We start from the raw sequence: 19,813 nt of genomic DNA on the forward strand, positions 1-19,813 counted from the left end.
ATCAAGGCTAATTTATGGCCATAGAAAGTGTATGTTTTCATTTTGTACAGATTTTATGAAACATTACTTGAATCTGAAGGAGTTGATTGTGTTTCCATAACAGCACAGCTCTGATCGCAGTTCCAGCTGTATCCTAAATGATCACTGTAGATATATTTATACTAGGGATGTCACGATACCAAAAATCTAGTAGTCGGTACCGATACCACCAAAAGTAGGGCTGCACAATTATGCCCAAAATGATAATTACGATTATTTTGATCAATACTGAGATCTCGATTATTTATCACGATTATTCTTTGATTTTAAGGACAACATATTTTTATTGTGCTTTCTCATTAAACAGACCGCTGCTTTCACCTCCATGTTGTTCTACATTCCTGCTAATGTACAAATCTTTGCATCAAATTAGATTGATCCTTAAAGTGCTTCATCTCGTAGAAGCAAAACATGAATAAAATTGTACCCAAAATATAGGATAAGTAAAAATAAAAATGCCATCAACCAAATGAAAATATGAAATCAAATATAACAATATGCAACCAAATGAAAACAATTCAGGCCTATGCAGAAAAGGCAATAACAGTGTTTACAGGAGGAGAGGCGCAAGGCTTTCTTTTAGGAGATTACAAAAATTTATGAGCACAGTTGAAGTTTAGTGTTTTTTTTGTTTTTTTAGAGATGGCAGTGTTAATGTGCCACAATATAACACACAAGTAAGCATGAGAAAACTTGAGCTTGTCAATTACGACAGAATTTAGGAACATAGTGCGCGATCAATAAAAGATGGCGGTTTGTGAGATCGGAGAGTGGAAGCAGATGACGTACAGAGTTAATTGTCATCATAATGGCTTCTCTGCAGTATTTACACACTTGTTCGGTTGACTGAGGAGATGAAAAGCAGTATGAAAGTAACTGTTCGGAATAAAAACTACAGGAAGTCCAAAATGCATCTACACCGTTACATTCAACAGTGTAGATGCATTTTGGACTTCCTGTAGTTTTTATTCCGATTGTATTATACAACTCCAAACAGGTCACTCGAACCGGTGCGAATAAATATTTATTCACAGTCGCACAAAGTACTTTTCAGTCGCAAACGCGAGTGAAATGGTCGCACTGTACAGCCCTGAGTTTATCTGCAAAGTTTTTTCCTGTTCGGCGTGATGATGTCTAATGTCCCCGACAACCTCTGTAGTGCCATTTAGCATCGTGCAAGTGTCATGATTTCCCCTTGCACAAGCGCTGGCGCTCGCAGCGAAACTGGCAGCTCGAGCGCTAAAACGCTAACCTGGTTTCCGGGTTTCGGCATTACAAAATGACGTCATCCCTGCGCCACCCTATGTGATTGGCTGTAAGTGTAGGAAGTGCTTGATTTGAGTGGAGAAAACAGCAGAGTTTTCTATGAGCGGAGGACAAACTTTAAATGTTAATATCGCAGTCGATCATGTTCATTTAATCGTGGGCAGTCAAAATCGGAATCGCGATCGATATCCAATTAATTGTGCAGCCCTAACCAAAAGTACACGATACTTGATACCAAAGTCTATACCACGGTGTGGTATAAAAATAAAATTAAATTTTTTTTTATTAAAAACTCTCCTGGAGGACATCCTCCTCTGGCTGACACTGGCAGAGAGAGAGAGAGAGAGAAAAAGAGAGAGAGAGATTTTAGTTATAAAACACTGTCTGATAATGAGTGGAGGCTACAGTGGAGGTACAGCACTCCTAAACACGTGCGCACGCACACACAACTTGTACTCTGAATGCAAGCATTAGTTTAAATTCACTGATATGGTGGCAGGCCAAAAAGCTTTATTAAGAGCATGAACATTTTAATAATTATTAGTGACATGAGGCTACATTTAGCTGACAGGACACGGGCTGAATGGCAATGCATGGTGGCCCATTAGGAGGTAGTTCATAACATTGCAATGTGTTAACGTTGTTAACAAATAACAGGCTATCGCAAACATTACATGGAGCATAACGTTAGCTGGTTTCACGGCCACAATGCCAGCTGCCTCAAATAAATATAATATAGGAACCGTTTTTCAGGTCCTTCGCCAAATTCCAGGTGTTTCCTCTCTTTGTTTGAAATGAACGATAGCATCGGTTGCACACCAGCTTCAGAGCATCAATTACATTTTTATTGTCATCCGCCTCGAATACAAAGTATTTCCATATTCCATACCACCTTTCCTCTCAACGAGGTGCGGTGGAGCTAAACTTCTGTAATTTTTCCCGTGTGCTTGTAGTTGTTGTTGTTCTTCTTCACCACTTGTGGACTGACTTAAACACTTGCGCGTATTTGCTGCCCCCATCAGGTCTGGAAGAATTGCAAGCTCGGTACCTCCATTAGAATGGTACTAATGCTACTCCAGAAAAACAAGTACCGTCACGTTTTAAGAATGTTGGTACCGACTTGGTACCGAAGTATCGGTTCTCCTGACATCCCTAATTTATACACTCATTCTAATGCTGCATTGTTTCCATAGTAACTACTAATTCACAGAGACTTGTATGGCAGACACTCTACACACTCTAAAGCTAGTAATAAACTGATTTACAATAATGTTTCATGTAACAAAGAAAAATTTACAATTGTTGATATGTTAAGTTGTTTTCGAGTTTTCATTAACAAAACATTTCTTCAACATTTGTGGAAAGAGTTTCTGGTGTCAGTGCTTTGTAACAGTCAGTAAAGGTGTGTCCAAAATCGCATACTAATGCACTATTCTACACCATTTTGAAGTGTGTTCACACTGAAAATTCCAACAAGTGCACTTCAAGTACCTTAATGAGGCACTTCTTCAACCGAAAAAAACAAAGTATGGTATGTTGGACACGTCATGCACTCGACGGTCGCAGCTTTGCTTATGTAGCAGAAGAGGGGAGGGGCTACCAGGTGCTGATGCTGGCTCAAATTTGCTTATAATCAATAAAGGTCATGTTGGGCATAAACAGTAACACTAACATTAGTGAAAATTCATACACTACATGGTGGAGTACATGGTGCATAGTGTAAGTGTATAATGTACAGTCATTTGAGACACAACTAAAGTTTTCTGTCATTATAAAATCATGAGCACAGAGGCTTTCGCATTTTCCGGTTTCTCAGTAATAAGCTGTTTGTTTGTTTTTTGCATTATAGTAACTTCAAGAGAGAAAAAAAAATCTGGTGAGGAAAATATTTTGTGTTTGGAACATTCCACAACATTAAATGTAACTATAAACAGTTAAAAAGCTTGGCACATTCTTCATTAATAAATGACATTTCTTAATTATTTGCAAAACAGTGTGGAACAAGAGGAATAACAAAAATCTACAAAATCATAGAGTAAACAAGTGGACAAGACAGCAGTTGTTTTTTTCAGATGTTCACCAAGCAACTATAAGAAAACAGCAAGGCAAAAGTCACGCGTGACCGCTACTTAATAATAAGCAGCTCCTATATTTTTTAACGACCCAAAAGACCATCGTCGCATCTTCTTGTTTTCTTTTGGCTCACAAGACCAAAAACGTGGGAATTCCCAGATCAGAGTTCACCTGCATAAAATCGGCATGAACAGAAAGAAGTAAGTGTGCGGCTTTCATACCCCACATCCTTTCCCCCGCGGTGAACTGGCTTTTATGGTGGACGAATTTTATTCACATTCTACTGCATATCAAATACATAAAGTGGTAATATATTCCACTGGTCTCATTACAAGGAGAAAAAGCTGTCCTTTGAATGCCAAAAGAAGCACACAAGCTACACTGTAAAGTGTGCTAAATTCTATAATTCTTCATAATCTTAGACATAAAATTAGATCCTAGTGATTTGTAAGACACCTTTACTTTTCACACCTTTGATTCTGCAGATCTCACACCCACGATAATAACACACTGAATAATATCCTATCTGAACATTTAATTTTGCAACCTTGTTAAATATAGTACTGTACATTATTTTACTTCAGTCACGTCATAACCCAGAACAAGACTTCATTACAGTACAAGTGAAATACTAGAAATATTCACTACTGTATTTGCCACTGTATTACTTGTATTACTTTGTCAAAATATTCATAGAAAGCTGCAAAAGCACACTACTCCTTCAAAGGCTAGTCATCTTAAAATGATTAGGTACAGCTTTCAATTACAGTCCCCATATCTAATAATATTTACTGCATTAATTAACAATAAGCTTCAGCTTTAATCAGTCATGACTGCTGAAAGAATGTAGCCTACAACAAAAAGTGCATTAAAAAGTGCATTGACAAGAGTGCAAAAAATAGTTCTACTCGGTTCTATACGGCTGATTATATTGGGGATATGTACCTCTCGTGTCCCTGTACACCTCGCGGAGTATTATAGTAGATATAGCATAGTTGGATACGTTGTTAATGTTATGTTCCTTGATAGATTTAGTTAGTTTAAGCTATAGATTAGTTTATTTAGTCCACGCTGTTTTTTCCACTCCCAGTCCATAGTACTAGTTCATGTTTATTGTTGTGTTTTGACCCTGTTTTCTGTGACCATGACTTTGATTCCTGCTTTGCCCCGTTTATGCATGTTTGCCGGTCACCCGACCCTTTGCCTGTCTTGACTAAGTTTTTTGGATTACAATTTGGATTTGTGTGCATGCCCTTAAATAAATACGTCTTTACCTGCTTCTGTACTCTACTCCCTTACGTCTCGCGACGTGACAGAAACATGCTCCGGAACAGAAACAAAACAAACGTCGTGCACATAGCTCGTGCGTGCGCGCGCCCCCTCATGAGGTCGTGACATTCGCGCGTCTCACTCTGGTGGCTAGGCTATTTGGTCGCGTCATCAAACACGTCATTGTTCGGTCAAATTTATTCTGCCTTTTCACTTATGCTTTTCTTTTTGCCATTTTCGGCTGAATAATTTGGGTTGCCAAACATTCGGTCCATCCCTAATCATAAGCAATATTAAGAACGTAACAAAGTCAATTAACACATAAACTGATGTCTGTTTAAATATTAATGAAATATTCCTGCAATGACAGTTTAGTCAATCTACGGCTAAAAATAAATCCACATAAATAAGCTACAAATTAAATGGCACCATTTTCCTGAATGCTGATAATTTACTGAAATCTTGTCTCCAGGTGTAAATATTAAAACTTGCTTTTCAGCCAGTAAACAGCCACGCTCTGGACGTCATTTTTCTCAGTGATGGTATGAACATTGGTTAATGAAGGTGTTGATTATTTGGCTTCTTTTATTCATAATTTTAAAATGTTACTGTTAATATCACGTGTTATTGTTATCTGGTTTGTTATTGTTAACCAATGTGTTAAATTTGGGATTCTCAAACTATTTTCACTGTAAAATATTTGTTTTAATAAACAGATTTCTTTAGATTTGTTTTAAATTCTTACTAGTACAAATACTATTGCCAATTATCCTCATAAATGATTGTAAAGAGACGTTGCGTGCTTGAAAGTGATGTCATGACAATCCTTGATAATGATAAATTCTGTTGAACCACCATCATTTTCGACAGCAGAGCTTTGTGTAGATGTGTGGAAATGGCGGCAGGCTTAATTAGTAAAAAACATCATTCAAACCTTATTCAACTCCACCCATTTAATCGTCAGAGACCTATTTTTCACAAATCTAACCTAACGTAACTTGTGTACAATGAAATTTTGTCGGTTTATTGGAGCCATAGAGCTATTCTGGAACTTTCCACTGACGTTCTGTCCATTTGTTCCAAGGTGATATTATTTATAGCCCTAGCAGTTGTTGAGTTACTGAGGTTCGGAATAAAATCAATTTAATTAACGTGACCAGAGGCAAAGAGGCAAATAACTCTAAGAACTCATTAATAAATATAATAACTGATAAAGCTGGGTTGTAATTTCCAACAGTGTAACTAATTGCAAACCCCTGGCTATACTTCAGAGACACCACTTTGAGAACCACTGTACTTATAATGTCAGTTAATGTAACCTTCATTTATAGCTTTAACAATCATTATTATGCTTGAAAATGTTTAGAAATTTTCTAATGGACGTTCTAATGAATTTGACCAATTATCACTGTTGGACTCTTATCTGGCCTTACTTTATCCACTGAAATTACTCCTATCCTCAATCAGTGCAATGAGTTTTTGTTAGTTCTAACCATTGACTAAATTTTCTAGATCCAGAACATGATAGGGATGATGGGATCATTTACTTCCAGCTACATCAATTAGTTCCTTTCAGGCAATAGGCTACTTTTTTGGATTTACTTAACTACTTCAACCGAACCTAGATGAAGCCTGAGACTGTGTACTCAGCCCAGAGGCTTTGTCTATACATTCCCACTTTTCATTTTCGTTCCTCAATCTCCAACCTAATTCAATTTTCTGTGAAACCACCACCTGTAATTATTTGTACGCTCTGCACAGCCTCTCTGGCTGAGTGAGCCCGCTTTATTTGACGGTGCCCTTGCATGGAGGCCAAATTCCAGAGTAAGCGCTTTAATTGTGGGACCTTAATTGCTGTTGTATTAGAGGGCTTAGCAGGTCTTTCATTTCAGGGTCCGTTTTGCCTCTTGAAGCACTTTGCCTTTGATACACACAAATGAGTAGACAGTCCAAGGAGGAGGAGAGCAACAGTGGGAGATCTGCAGCAGGAAAAACACTGATGACGTCAAGATACAAAAGACTCATTCACTCTTTCTATCGTCATCGTCCCCACCACACACACACACACACACACACACACACACACACACACACATCTCTTTTTCCCTCACTCATCATGTAAAAGCTTGGGCTCTCTTCCCCCTCGGGTCGCTTTGTGAGCAAGACGAGGGGAAAGTGCTGCAAACAAAGCAATCAATTGGACAACCAGTATGTCCTCGAATAAAACAAAGAGAAACTCGGTTTAAAATAGGACACAGTTCTCTGGCATTTAGAAACTCACAGACGGTACAAAAGACAGCGGTTGTTTCACGCTGAGACGTTTTCATCATGATAAAAATGTGTCCATTGTGTCCATCTCACTCTAGAAAGTTTTAGATTGGAACGTCACACTGCGCAAAAGATATCAAAAGATTTTTTTTTCCTTCTTTCAGTGTATCGCAAAACATAAGTAGAAGCATCAATCTTTCCACATCCTCTCTGCTTTAAAACATTTATCTACTGTACTATCACTGTACCACTATACTATTAAGTCTATATTCATATACATGCCTAACATTATGCAATTATCTGCTTTAAAAAATAACATTTCCTATTAAACTGGTGCAACTGCCTCGGTGACATTCAAACGCAGCCCTCACTTCCAGCATCCTTTCACCTGCAAATCACTAGGGCCTAATTACCTGCAAATTATCTGCCATTTCACCATCTTGCATAAGATTACAGGCCACATGATGAAATACCACGGGGGAGTCGGATCAGAGGTGAGCGACCCGTACATGCAGAAAATGTGGGATCGCTCTGTTAGTCTGATGACGCTAACTGACATGACAGCCGTCAGACGAAACAGACCTGGAAATGGAGCCTTCGAACAAAATAAGCGTGCCTTATTATTGTTCTGTAAACCGCCTCCAGAGGGCTGAGCTCTAATTTCCTCAGCTGGCCGCTCTCTCTTTCTCACTCCCTTCCTTCCCTTTCATTTTTATTTCTCATTTTCCATGCATGCCCTTCCCCATTTCCCCTACTTTCGTAATATGCCTTCACATCTCTAGCTCTATTTCTCCCTCTTTCTCGCTCTTGCTCTTCCACTCTGTCTACTTTTCTGTCCCTAGAGTCCAATCTGTCACAGGACAGAGCGAGTTTCATCAGCTACCCGAGCTTTCTCTTTCTTTCTTTCCCTCATTCTCGGAGTTGCTGTGCAGCATGGCCTTTGGAGCGCTGGCGAGTCTCTCCGAGTAACAGCCACTGAAGAATATTCTTCTGTTCATCCCATGATGCAACTTCAAATTTTTCAATGTGAGGGCAGTCTAAAGGACTTTTCTCCTGTCAGCATGTATCTGCACAAATCAAGTCAAGAAATAATATTAACATTTACAGTAGGTTTCTATGCTTAAGATACTACTTCTTCGCGAATGATGCAACCGGACAGTCAGACGTCTAGACGGCCGCGATTAAATCGTGTTTTAAAGTATACAGGAGAACGAAGCAAAAGCAGACAGCTAGCACTGTGCGAAATCCGTTAAGACTGTTAGAGAAGCATCCCAGGTAAGACTTTTTCTTTCGAAGCTTCTTACTTTACTTTCATTTGGTATCTACACTTATAGGTCAGTTTAATAGGAACACCTGTACACCTGCTCATTCATTAAATTATCCAATCAGTCAATCACATGGCGGCAGCACAATGCATGAAACCATGCAGATACAGGTCAAGAGCTTCAGCTATTGTTCACATCAAACATCAGAAAAACTTTAACCATGGCATGGTTGTTGGTGCCAGACCGGCTGGTTTGAGTATTTCAGTAACTGCTGATTTCCTTGAATTTTCAAAACACAACACTACACAGAATGGTACAACAAAACAAAACAAACATCCAGTGAGCATCAGTTCTGCAGGTGGAAACACCTTGCTGGTGAGTGAGGTCAGAGGAGAACAGTTCGAGCTGACAGGAAGGCTGCAGCAACTTAAATAACCACTATTTACAACCACGGTGAGCAGAAAAGCATCTCAGAATGCACAATATGTCAAACCTTGAGGAAGATTGACTACAACAGCAGAAGACCACATCAGGTTCCACTCCTGTCAACCAAGAACAAGAATATGAGGCTCAAAAGTGGGCGCAGGCTCATCAAAACTAGACAGCTGAAGAGCAGAAAATATTTTTCCAATCTTCACATGTCCTTCTTTTAAAAAGAATGGACGACAGATGATGAGGAAGACACAGGTATATGGAAACAAAGACAAATCCAAAAAAAGAGTGCAGCATACATGTGTCATATAACTCACCACATACCACAATATGCCACGTTAAACACTTAAACATACCAAGAATAAATGATGCTAGATATACTCAAATAACATCTTTCAATGTTATGCTGAGAGAGAACACTACATCTCATAGCTAAAATGTTGGCCAACAATTGGCCAAAAAATTCTCGCTGCATAAGAAATTATATTGCTACACAGAGCTGTCCCCTCTCCCAGGAAATAAGTTCATGTCCCTTAGTCTGTATTACTGCACTTAACTAACTAGCTGAGCATGTCCTATTACATTACGCTAGCTACTACGTTTTAGTCTGGTCAGTTAGGTATCTGGTCAACCAAAACATGTGACCAGACAGCACATTTTACTTGTTTTTTTTTTTTTTACTTCTTCAACCCCTTTTTTTTTTGGTCACAGCATAATTCCACATGAGTTATTTTATAGTTTTTATGTCTTCACGTTTATTCTAAAAGGTAGAAAATACTCAAAATTAAAATGACTAAGAATGTCCACACTTTTGGCTGATAATGTATATGTTATGATAATGTTCTTTAATTCACCATTCTAGAAACTGAATCCATGTGTTGTGTGATTATAATATTCCTCTCTACAGACAGCACATTACAAGTGTCTGCGTCTCAGACACGAAATGCACTGCCATAAATCTTCTCTTATGGTTCCTAATTGACAGCGCTTGGCTACAGAAGAGAGGGCGTTAGACCAGTAAAGCCATGGCAGTTTTATAACTGCTAGAGCATTTCCTCCATTAGTCCAGACTACACAGATAATTGTAATCGTAATGGCCATGCAATAATGCACTGATACGGACATTACTCCAGCGGATCTACGGCAGCCATAAGCGAACATAAGACGGCCTGTCTGTCTAGGTGCGAAGCGTTATTCCACACTCGTACACTCGACTGGATATATATGAGGCGTGTTAAAGTTTGTGACAGTAAATTAAGCTCCGGTGACAAAAGCTGAAATCCGAGTCTCGCGTGCCTAGATCATGATTAGCTTCCCGTGGCTTATGCGAATCATCACAGAAATTGCTACATGTGTAGTGTGAAATGGAGGACACAATGGACATTCTGTTAGTGACCGCTCAGGAGGGGAAACATGAGCCCTCTTGCTCTCTTGAAAGTGGCTCGAGTATGTATTGTCAGCCCCCCTCCCTTTCCTGAATCTACTTCGGTGGCTGATTCTGCCTCGTATTGCCAATGAGCAGGATGGAGTAAAAGGCCCCATTCATAGCGTAGGTCACCCCACATCACCAGCAGAGGGGAAAGAAAATAATCAATATGATACAAAGATGCTTATTAAACTCCAGCCTGTGCATCTAAAGCAAAATGCTTAATAAATCCAAAACAGCTCAATTTCCTGTGTTTAATTATTTATATGAAAGCATGTAATTATGTTTAATGACATAATGTTGGTATGCCAGTTTATTTCATGTTCATATTGCATGCAAATAACATGCACGGGTCTCAAAAAAAGTTCTTTGGTCACATTGGGCAAGAGTTCTTCACTTCCTAAAGGAAGGAATTAAGTTAAGGATTCCTTGCAAAACCATATGTTGTAGGGTTCTACATGTACCTTTAAAGGTTCCCCAAGACCATACCGGACAAAAATCCTTTAGGGTACTAGTTTTTTTTGTTTGTTAGTTTGTTTGTTTTGTTGTTCTTGTTTTTTTTCTAAGAGTGTACGTTATCAGATTCCAAACCTTGGTTATTTGGATTCAAACAATTTTACAATATTATTCAGCTCTGAAATCATTTCATGAATGGTGCATTGTTTTAACATCTGTAAAATTATTCAATATTATTATTTGCCAAATGTTCTGCTACTGAGGCAATAATCAAGATTACTTGGACAATCCATTCCCCATTTCTTAAGAAAGCCAATGCTAAGAAAATCCACACTGAAATATTTCAAGGATTCTGGCACTATTATTAAAAAACTTTCATACCAACCGACGCTTCAATACGGTTCGATTGTGTCCAGCTGGACCTACGGTGTTAATTCAACACCGGGGATTGTGTGACTGATGTGAGAGAGTCCAGAGGGCAGTAAACTCTTGGGATCAGGAAGGGCACATGCTTCAGGGCTCACACTTTAGATGTACCACAATAGAGTCAGAGGGCTGAAAGCGAAGTGCTGTCTCCTTATTAAAGCGCAAGAACATGAAGCGCATTCATCATCTTTCCATTGTGTATAGTGTGCCACAGTGTTGAAAACCACCTCAATCAAATTCTATTTACACCCTGTCCGTGCATGATAGGAATAAGGTCGTTTGCAGGCTATGCGATGCATTAGCATGTTTCAACAAAGCAGACAATGCATGACAAGTATAAAGTGAGAACTCAGCACTGACCGCTCTTTGGCCTGGAGTGTTATCACTGCTAACAACAAATAGAAGTTAATTGATTAATTATTCCGTTTAAAGGATCTACCGCTTTCAGCTGTCAAGCGATTGCAAGCAATAACTCTTCCCAGGCTTTTATGTATTCCACGCATCACCCACCATCCCTGATTGATTAAACTAAACTAAACAAACTGCTTCGACTTCAATTTCACACCTTCAGTCATCTACATTTATCAAAGCCTTCTATTCAAATGATGAGCAACGACAAACAAAAACTGTAATCCATATCCTGGGAAAACAAGCCAAGTGTATCCTCTGTATCCAGAGAAATAAGGACAAATGTTCCCTGGGAATGTCGTTGTGTGCTTTGTATGAATCAGTAGGCATGTGCTAGATGAGCCGAGGGTCTACCTGGCTGGAAATGTATAGGAGGTGGGCAGGCTGTGAAACAGGCCCTCTCCAAGGTCATTTGGATGTAAATGTGGCAGCTGTTGATCCTGATCCCTGCTTTCAGAATGCACAATGTCTAACTCCTAAGTCCAAGTCTAAGTGAGGGACAAGCTTTTCTTCTCCACCAACTGGTTGGGGGGGGGGAACGAGGCGCTCGCATACAAGGCCTGAATTGCATTTTGCCCAACAGCCGCATTTAGAAGAGAATGGTGCAAAGCTCTGACAGCTGCATAACTCCACTAAGAATGTGTCTCCCTGAATGAAAATTTTCCTGAGATTAACCAAGTTTCATTTGACAGAATGACAGAAAGGGTGAAAAAACAAGAGGAATATCCTTCTTTGAGCAGATCTCAGACACTTCAGCGTTCCCCGTGCCCAGTCACCGTTCTGAAAATAAAGATGGCTACTGTTTTTTTCCCCCCTAGCTCCCAGCTCTTGAGTACAATAAAATGTTATCTTGATAGGATGCCATTAGTCCTATGTGTGATAAATCACTGTGTGACAGACTGCAGTTTCGACTAAGCATATTGCTCCAGGCAAGTGAATACAGCGCCCTCTCCCCCTCTTACATCTCTCAAGTCTGTGGATAAAGACAGCGAAAGGGTCGGCTATGTTTTTAAGGCTCGATTAATGCATTAATGGGAAAGCGTGACAATGATGTATGCCATGTCTGATCAGACACATATGTGGTAAGTTGCCCGAATGTGTAGGCACAGCTTAATTCCCCTAAATAAAACGAGGAGCAAATGAAGCGTTGTTAAAGAGGGTAAATTACATTCACAGTCATTCATTCGCTCCTTTTCTTCCTATCATTAGTGCTTGACACAAACTGCAAAAATAAAGGAGGCCAACAGTGATGCATTGTTTTGACTGAGCTATCGTAGGACTACAATTAGCAAGACCTAATTACCACAATTAAACAAGACCTTATTTGATAATTAACAATCTAAGTTGTTGGGTGGTTTTTTTCCCCTCCCTCTGGCAAAATTACACCGGAAATGTTATTTAAGAGAAAGTTTATTTATAATAATAATAATAGTAATAATAATAATAATAATAATAATAATAATAATAATAATGCAAATTAAAACAACTAGCCGACATCTTACCTAGACATCTTACAGAAAGGGTTTTTCTTTTTCATTCCTTCCTTCTTTCATTTCTTTTTGGACATGAGACACCAGAATGAGAGGCAGCCAAACCTGCATAGTTGCCCTGACCTCTGAAGAAAAGAGGCATTTTCCCAGCTCATAAGCCATCACTATCATTAAGTCGGTGCAATATCATATACCTGCTGCTGTTAAGTGTTCTATGATTACAGATTACATGTAATGTTCAAAAGATAATTCAAATTGTACCGTGAAGATGTTGTCTGAACGCTTTTAGACATAATATAATATAACACTCAACGGCTGAATGAATTAACTGGTGGCTGTTTGGCAAACTGCTGTGTGGCATTGTTCATTATGAACAACTGATTTTATGGAGCAGCTGGGCATTGTTTTAAATCATGGTAATCACGTGTCTGGGTGGTATTTACAGCACTATAAACTTACTTACAATAAAAGCTTAATTACCTTAGCAGAAAATCCAAACACCAAGAGTCATACCAATTTTCCCATTGATCTGCCATCGGGTTGTGAGTGCACAGGAGGTCACGGCTGTAATGCATTTCATTGATCCGGCTTTGCATGTATACTCTGCTTTATAACTACAAGCCGCATCCGCTTCAACCGATAAAATCACTCGCCTCTGCTTCTCTATCCAACTTTTCGTCATGCTAGGCTGGGCAGTAATGAAGGTCAAAAGGATTTGCCTTCACCAAAATGAGGAAGCTGATGAGAGTTCTGATTACTTTCTTTACAAGCTGATGAAAGATCCTGCTGCTTTTTTTCCTGAAAATTTGTTCCGGTGCATATGGTGGGCTAAAGCAACATGTGTCCTGTAGGAGAGACTTCATCAGAATGCAGGCTGTTCTCCGACGGTGTACAATACTCGGTAAAAAAAAAAAAAAAGAAAAGAAAAGAAAAGTGTACATCTAACCACTGTGAAGTTTAGTTCAAGATTGATATAAATGTGTGAAAAATCATGGATGCCTAATGACTAAATCATGTTCCACTTGGAAGATGTGTGAAAAATTTGAAATAGGAAAAAAGAAAAGGAAAACAGTGGGGTTCTCACTTCAGCTCTATCACACTAGGCTTCAGTGAAGTGTTCTACCAGCAAAACCACCTCCAAACAGCCGGTCTCTAAAAGCAGTGATCAAATGGTTGTGGCACTGCGGGGATGAAAAACCCAGCAGGGGTGCAATTGTCGACTGCTTTAATAGGAGGGAGAAGCAACAAAAGGACAATGAGCCACACTTCCCCATACTCTGGCTGTCCACTTTCCAGTGAAGCCTCCTCCTTTGCTCAGTGACTGTAAAGTCTCCGCCATTATTGCATGAGAAGCTGTGAGTCCCCACTGAAAGCCTCACCAGAGAGCTGAGGTAGTACACTGTACTGCTTCCATCGCTGTTTCGTTTCTTACGGACAAAGTCTCCAAAGGCCTCAAATGAGGAGGGAGTTTATGAGATGTCAAAGCTGAACATCAAAACAATATAAGAGGAAGGCAATCAATTTGGTCAGTTTGGTCACAGCGATTTGACGCACTTCTCTTCAGGTCAAATAATATCACACATTTTCGGAAGCAGCTTCATCACAAGCATATGGATGTGTGTCTGTTCCTAATGATACACCAATAAAGTATACCGCTATACGCAATCCTTTGTCACGGGTAAATTAGTTGCAGAAAGATGAGAAAACCAATATGCTTAATGCAAGAAAAAAAAAACATGTGGAGAAATACTGAGGCAGAGAGTGAGAGGTAACAAAGGGGGCTCTGTCTTTGCTTTGTTTCCTCTCCATGCCTAGCGGCCGGCTCTTCGTTGTTCCTGCGTGCTCATCAACTTGGACCAACAACAAGCAGGAGAATACAAGACTGCCCTAGAAAGGTCAGCCTCTACAGGGACCCACCAACTTCAGACTCATTTATCGCTATTAACCAAGTGCTTCACACGACACTACAGAGTGCGCATTCCCTCAGACCTCATCCAGCCATTCAAGCATTTGGGCCCCACTATGGCCAGCGGGAGCTACTTGTGATTTTCAGAGCGCCCCAGCACTCCATCCTGAACAGCTTGGGGAGGCTGATTAGCATTCTACACGAGTGTCCGTTTAGGGAATAGTAGCCGAAGAAAAGTTTTCTTATTCATGCAGTCTGTGGTATTGTACAACTGACTTTGTGTTTTCAGGCCCAATAGTGTTCAGCTTCAGGCTTAAGCATGGCTGACAGAAAGAGGAATGCATGCAGGGCAAAAAAAAAAGCCATATTGCAGGTTTTTACTCTGAAGCTTTGCACAACCTCTTTTTTTCCCCCACCACACCATCCCCATATAAATTTCTCTATATATATATATATATTTTTTCCTCCTGTACCCAATACTAAACATGATGTTATTTAATTTCATTGCAAACTTTTCTATTGGCAATAACACACACACACACTCTGGAATTCCCAAGTAAACCAAAGCTACCAACGACCCGTGCTGTATGATATAAAAGATGATGCTTTTATAGCAATCTTGTTTGCATTGGCTTATCCATTCGCGTGGGGTAGTGCAGACAGAGCAAGTACACGATGCGAGCAGCACATTGCAGCGGTTCCACAGTAAGGCACGCGCTACTGGATGAAATGAGACACGAGCTCTGCGCTTTAAACAAACAAACAAACAAACAAACAAATAAATAAATAAAACAAGGCACGCGATCGTCCGTTAAAATGCAGACGCTTTTTCAACTGCACGCGCTTTAACGGTGATTGCCTTCCTCTCTTTCTCTCTCTCTCTCTGTCTTTTTCTTAAACGTGAGCCTCTCTTAAACTGCCGTGTAGGCGGTAAACGCGCAAGCCTAAGCACATCCACGCGTGACCCTTTGGGCTAACCGTACAGCTCAAATAATCAGACAGTATAATTATGAGAAGAGGCTGAGGAAGCAACTTTTTATCCATCAGATTGTGTTCAGCTCGAGCTGCAACGCACACCGCGTCAGAAGCGCGTGCAGTAAAGCCTTTTTCACAAGGTGTGTTCTCCTATAGCTTCTAACTTGCCTAACCAAATAACCAGCCTAAATGCATAGCCTAGGAATAACCCGAATACATCCCCAAACCCAGCCTGCTGCAGAACGCTTCTTTGCTTCGTGTGCGTTTGCAGCATCACGCACTTTCAGGGAAAGAAAATGGGAGCTCACCATTCTGAAGGCAGATCCGCTGTAGCAGTAACGCTGTAGAAATCTCTCTCTCTTTCTTTCTATCTGTCTTTTTTCTGGGCAGATGGAGTAAGAAGTGCAGAGTGCGTTGTACTTATCACTCGCACGTCGTCTCCCATGAGAGATTTAACTCGAGGTGAAACGTCCAGTGCGCAGAGGCATCATTTCGGATGAGAGAGAGAGAGAGAGAGAGAGAGAGAGAGACCGGAGGGGATGGACGGTGCGCGCGCGGAACGGACCCGCAGTATCTGTAGCATAGAGCAGTGTAACGCTGCAACAAAGCGACAGAAAATAATGAAAGAGAACAAAAACGCCTTTAGAGAAAGACGTGAAAGAGTGAGGTCCAGCTACTGCTGCGTTATCCGCGCCTGCACGATACAGAGAGGCGGGAGAGGCACCGGGAGAAAAGCCGAGAAGCGACTCCACAGCGGCCCCGTGCAAGTCAGAGCTGGCGCGTACCATGTGGGAGAGCGGGGGGGGGGGGGGGGTAGGTGCGCGCGCGCACGGGAAAAAAACGCCTCGGTTTTATTAGTAAATGCGCCCACGCTTTAACCGTACGCTATGGTGGAGTACTATTGTAACACACCTTGTTGATCCGTGCGGTTTTGGATGTAGTCCAAATGTAGGCACACGACGCAACACTGTGATATTCAGTGTCCGGTTTAACTGTAATACAAACAACACAACACCAAGACAAGGCATTTTGGCTGCGTCCTTAACTTAATCTAACAAAATGTAAAAGGTACTTTTCAAACTTTTTACACTCAGGGACTATATATTATATATATATGTATGTGTGTGTGTGTGTGTGTGTGTGTGTGTGTGTGTGTGTGTGTGTGTGTGTGTGTGTGTGTGTTTGTCATTTAAAATATTTATAGGCGTATAATAGCATTTAAGCTCTTCATTCAAGCATTATAAGCCGTATTTATGAAAATGATCACTGACATTATTATATCCATTTTCCATACCACTTATCTTACACAGGGTCAGGGGAGCCTGAGCATATTCCTGGGAACTCTTGGGAGGAAAAACAGAGGACACCCTGCATAGGGTGCTAACCCATCACAGAGTACAATCACACACATTATAGAAAATTTGGAAATGCCAATCAGCCTACAATGCATGTCTTTGGACTTGGGGAAGAAACCCCAAGGAAACCTGGTGTAAACCCGTGAAACACAGGACAGAGGCAAGATTGGAACCCCTAACCCTGGAGGTGTGAGGCAAATGTGCTTACCACTAAACCACCATGCCCCACACTGATGTTATTCATAAGTCTTTAAATTTATAACTTTGATTATAGTAGGTTGTGATTTCCACCAGTATGCATAAAATAGAAACCACAGACTCACTGGTTACGCATAATGCTTCCCACTTCAAGAACCATGACTCTAAGTCATTAACATCCAACTTGGAGCATCCTACAACCAACACACATTATTTTATACAGGCTAAATAATTCATACCTAAACATACAAATTCTGCCTTGATGAATCCTAACACCTTTCTTTGATATGTTGATATTTCTTGCAATTTAAAAACTGTTAAACACTGTGGTTATGAAGTACAGTGGAGCAGTGGGTAATGTTGCTGGCTGACAGCCCCAGGGTTACCAGTTTGATCCTGAGCTCGGATTACTCTCTGTGTGGAGTTTCACACATTCTCATTGTGTCTGACTGGGTTTCCTCTTGGTTCTCCAGTTTCCACCCGCCTCCGATAAAAACATGCTGGTATGTAGAATGGCTACTCTAATTGAATTGCCCTTAGGTGTGAATGTGTGTGCATGATGCCCTAAGATGGACTGGAGACCTATACATGGTGTATTGCTGTGACGTGCCCAGTGTTCATAGTGGGATAGGTTCTGGATCCACCACAACCCTGACCAGGATAAAGAGGTTAAAGAAAATGAATGAATAAATTCATATATACTCACTGATTTTCATTCAAAAAACGATGAATATATTCTGATGTAATAATTGTTAAAGCTTTTGTTCTATATGTAAACTACATTAAGATAATATGCAGAGCTATATTTGCTACCTTAATTTAGATGTATCAAGACAGAATCTATTCAACTATTGTGTAAGTAGAAGCCAGGTGAAAATTGAGTTGAAATCTCTGAAATACTGTATCATGATTAAAAATAATGAATTTTGTATGCTCTAACAATTTGACCAGATCAGCATATATTTTGGTTGCAGGTCAGAAAAAATGGATTTTTCAGCTGATAATTTTCTTTATCATTTAACTTCCTCGTTCCCATGTACTGTATATTTCCTGCACACTACAAGTATGTTTTGTGTATTCTACCTTTTATATATTTTCTGATCTTAGCGAAACACCCTGCCTGAAAATACAGGCAACCTCTAGGCCTAGTAAGCACCTTTTTTTCTGTAATAGCAACATTATCATAAAATAATGCTAGAGCACCAATGTTTTTTTTCTGCTAGCTAGCTTTTCAGTGCTCATTATACTTCATCAGAACTGCATCAGAGCCAAACAAAACAAACTACGGAAAGCCCCAAGGTTTCATAGTCTTTTTTGAACAATAAGAGGATCTTATCTGTCCATCAAACAACGGGGTTAGTAGTAAACAGCAAGGAATACTACATGAAAGGGCTTGTTATGTGGTTGTTTGCTCAAATAAAATGATGCATTGTTTCAACAGAGATGAGAATGTTGCCATTTTTCCATTTTTGCTGCAGCCTTATATACAATGTATTCAGAAAGCATGCAGACCCCTTCATTTTTTTCACATTTTGTTATGTTGCAGAGTTATGCTAAAATGCTTTAAATGATTTTTTCCCCACATCAATCTATACTCCATACCCCATAATGGCAAAGCAAAAAACAGATTTGTGATAAATACGCAAATTTATATATAAAAATAAATAAATAAATAAATAAATAAATAAATTTTTAAAAGAAATATCAATTGACATAAGTATTCAGAGCCCTATCTCAGTACTTAGTTGAAGCACCTTTGGCAGTGGTCTATTTGGGTACGATGCAACAAGCTTTGCACACCTGGATTTTTTTTTTTCTGCCATTCTTTTCTGCAGATCCTCTCAAGCTCTGTCAAGTTGAATGGGGACCGTTGGTGGACGGCCATTTTCAGGTCTCTCCAGAGGTGTTTGATTGGGTTCAAGTCTGGGCCAATCAGTTTTCATTCTATCCTTACCAGTTCCCCACTCCGTGCCACTGAAGAACATCCCCATAGTATGATCCTACCACCACCATGCTCATGGTTGGGATGTTATTCTGCAGGTGATGAGCAGTGCCTGGTTACCTCCAGACATGAATTGAGGCCAAACCGTGCAATCTTTGTTTCACCTCTCTTACCAAGGCCCTTTTTCACCTGATTGCTCAGTTTGGCTGGGCGGCCAGCTCTGGGAAGAGTCCTGGTGGTTCCAAACTGCTTTCATGTAAGAATTATAGAGGCCATTGTGCTCCAGCAGAATTTTTTTGTAGTCTTCCCCAGTTCTGTACCTCAACACAATCCTGTCTCTGAGCTCTGTAGGCAGTTCTTTTGACATCATGGCTTGGTTTTATGCATTTTCTGCTGTTAGACCTTATATAGACAAGTGTGTATCTTTCCAAATCATGTCCAGTCAATTGAATTTGGCACAGGTGAACTCCAATCAAAGTGTAGAAACATCTCAAAGGTGATCCAGAGAAATGGGATACACCTGAGCTAAACTTCAAATGTCATATTATGTTGTAAAATGTCCACAAAACAAGTTAGCTCCTGTTATAATTTTTCTAAGAGCTATCAACTGTTATAACAG

General features: G+C 40.0%; 1 protein-coding gene across 1 annotated transcript in view; it reads right to left on the reverse strand.

Annotated features, from left to right (window-relative positions):
* tenm4 (teneurin transmembrane protein 4) overlaps window positions 1–16,447 on the reverse strand; it is a 220,114-nt gene extending 203,667 nt beyond the window's left edge. Inside the window, exon 1 of the mRNA XM_053687323.1 lies at window positions 16,008–16,447. The gene's annotated coding sequence lies outside the window, so the exon portion shown is untranslated. The remainder of the gene's footprint in view (window positions 1–16,007) is intronic.
* Between the last annotated feature and the right edge of the window lie 3,366 nt (window positions 16,448–19,813).

This window comes from Ictalurus punctatus, chromosome 17, assembly GCF_001660625.3.
Source record: "Ictalurus punctatus breed USDA103 chromosome 17, Coco_2.0, whole genome shotgun sequence".
NCBI lineage: Eukaryota > Metazoa > Chordata > Actinopteri > Siluriformes > Ictaluridae > Ictalurus > Ictalurus punctatus.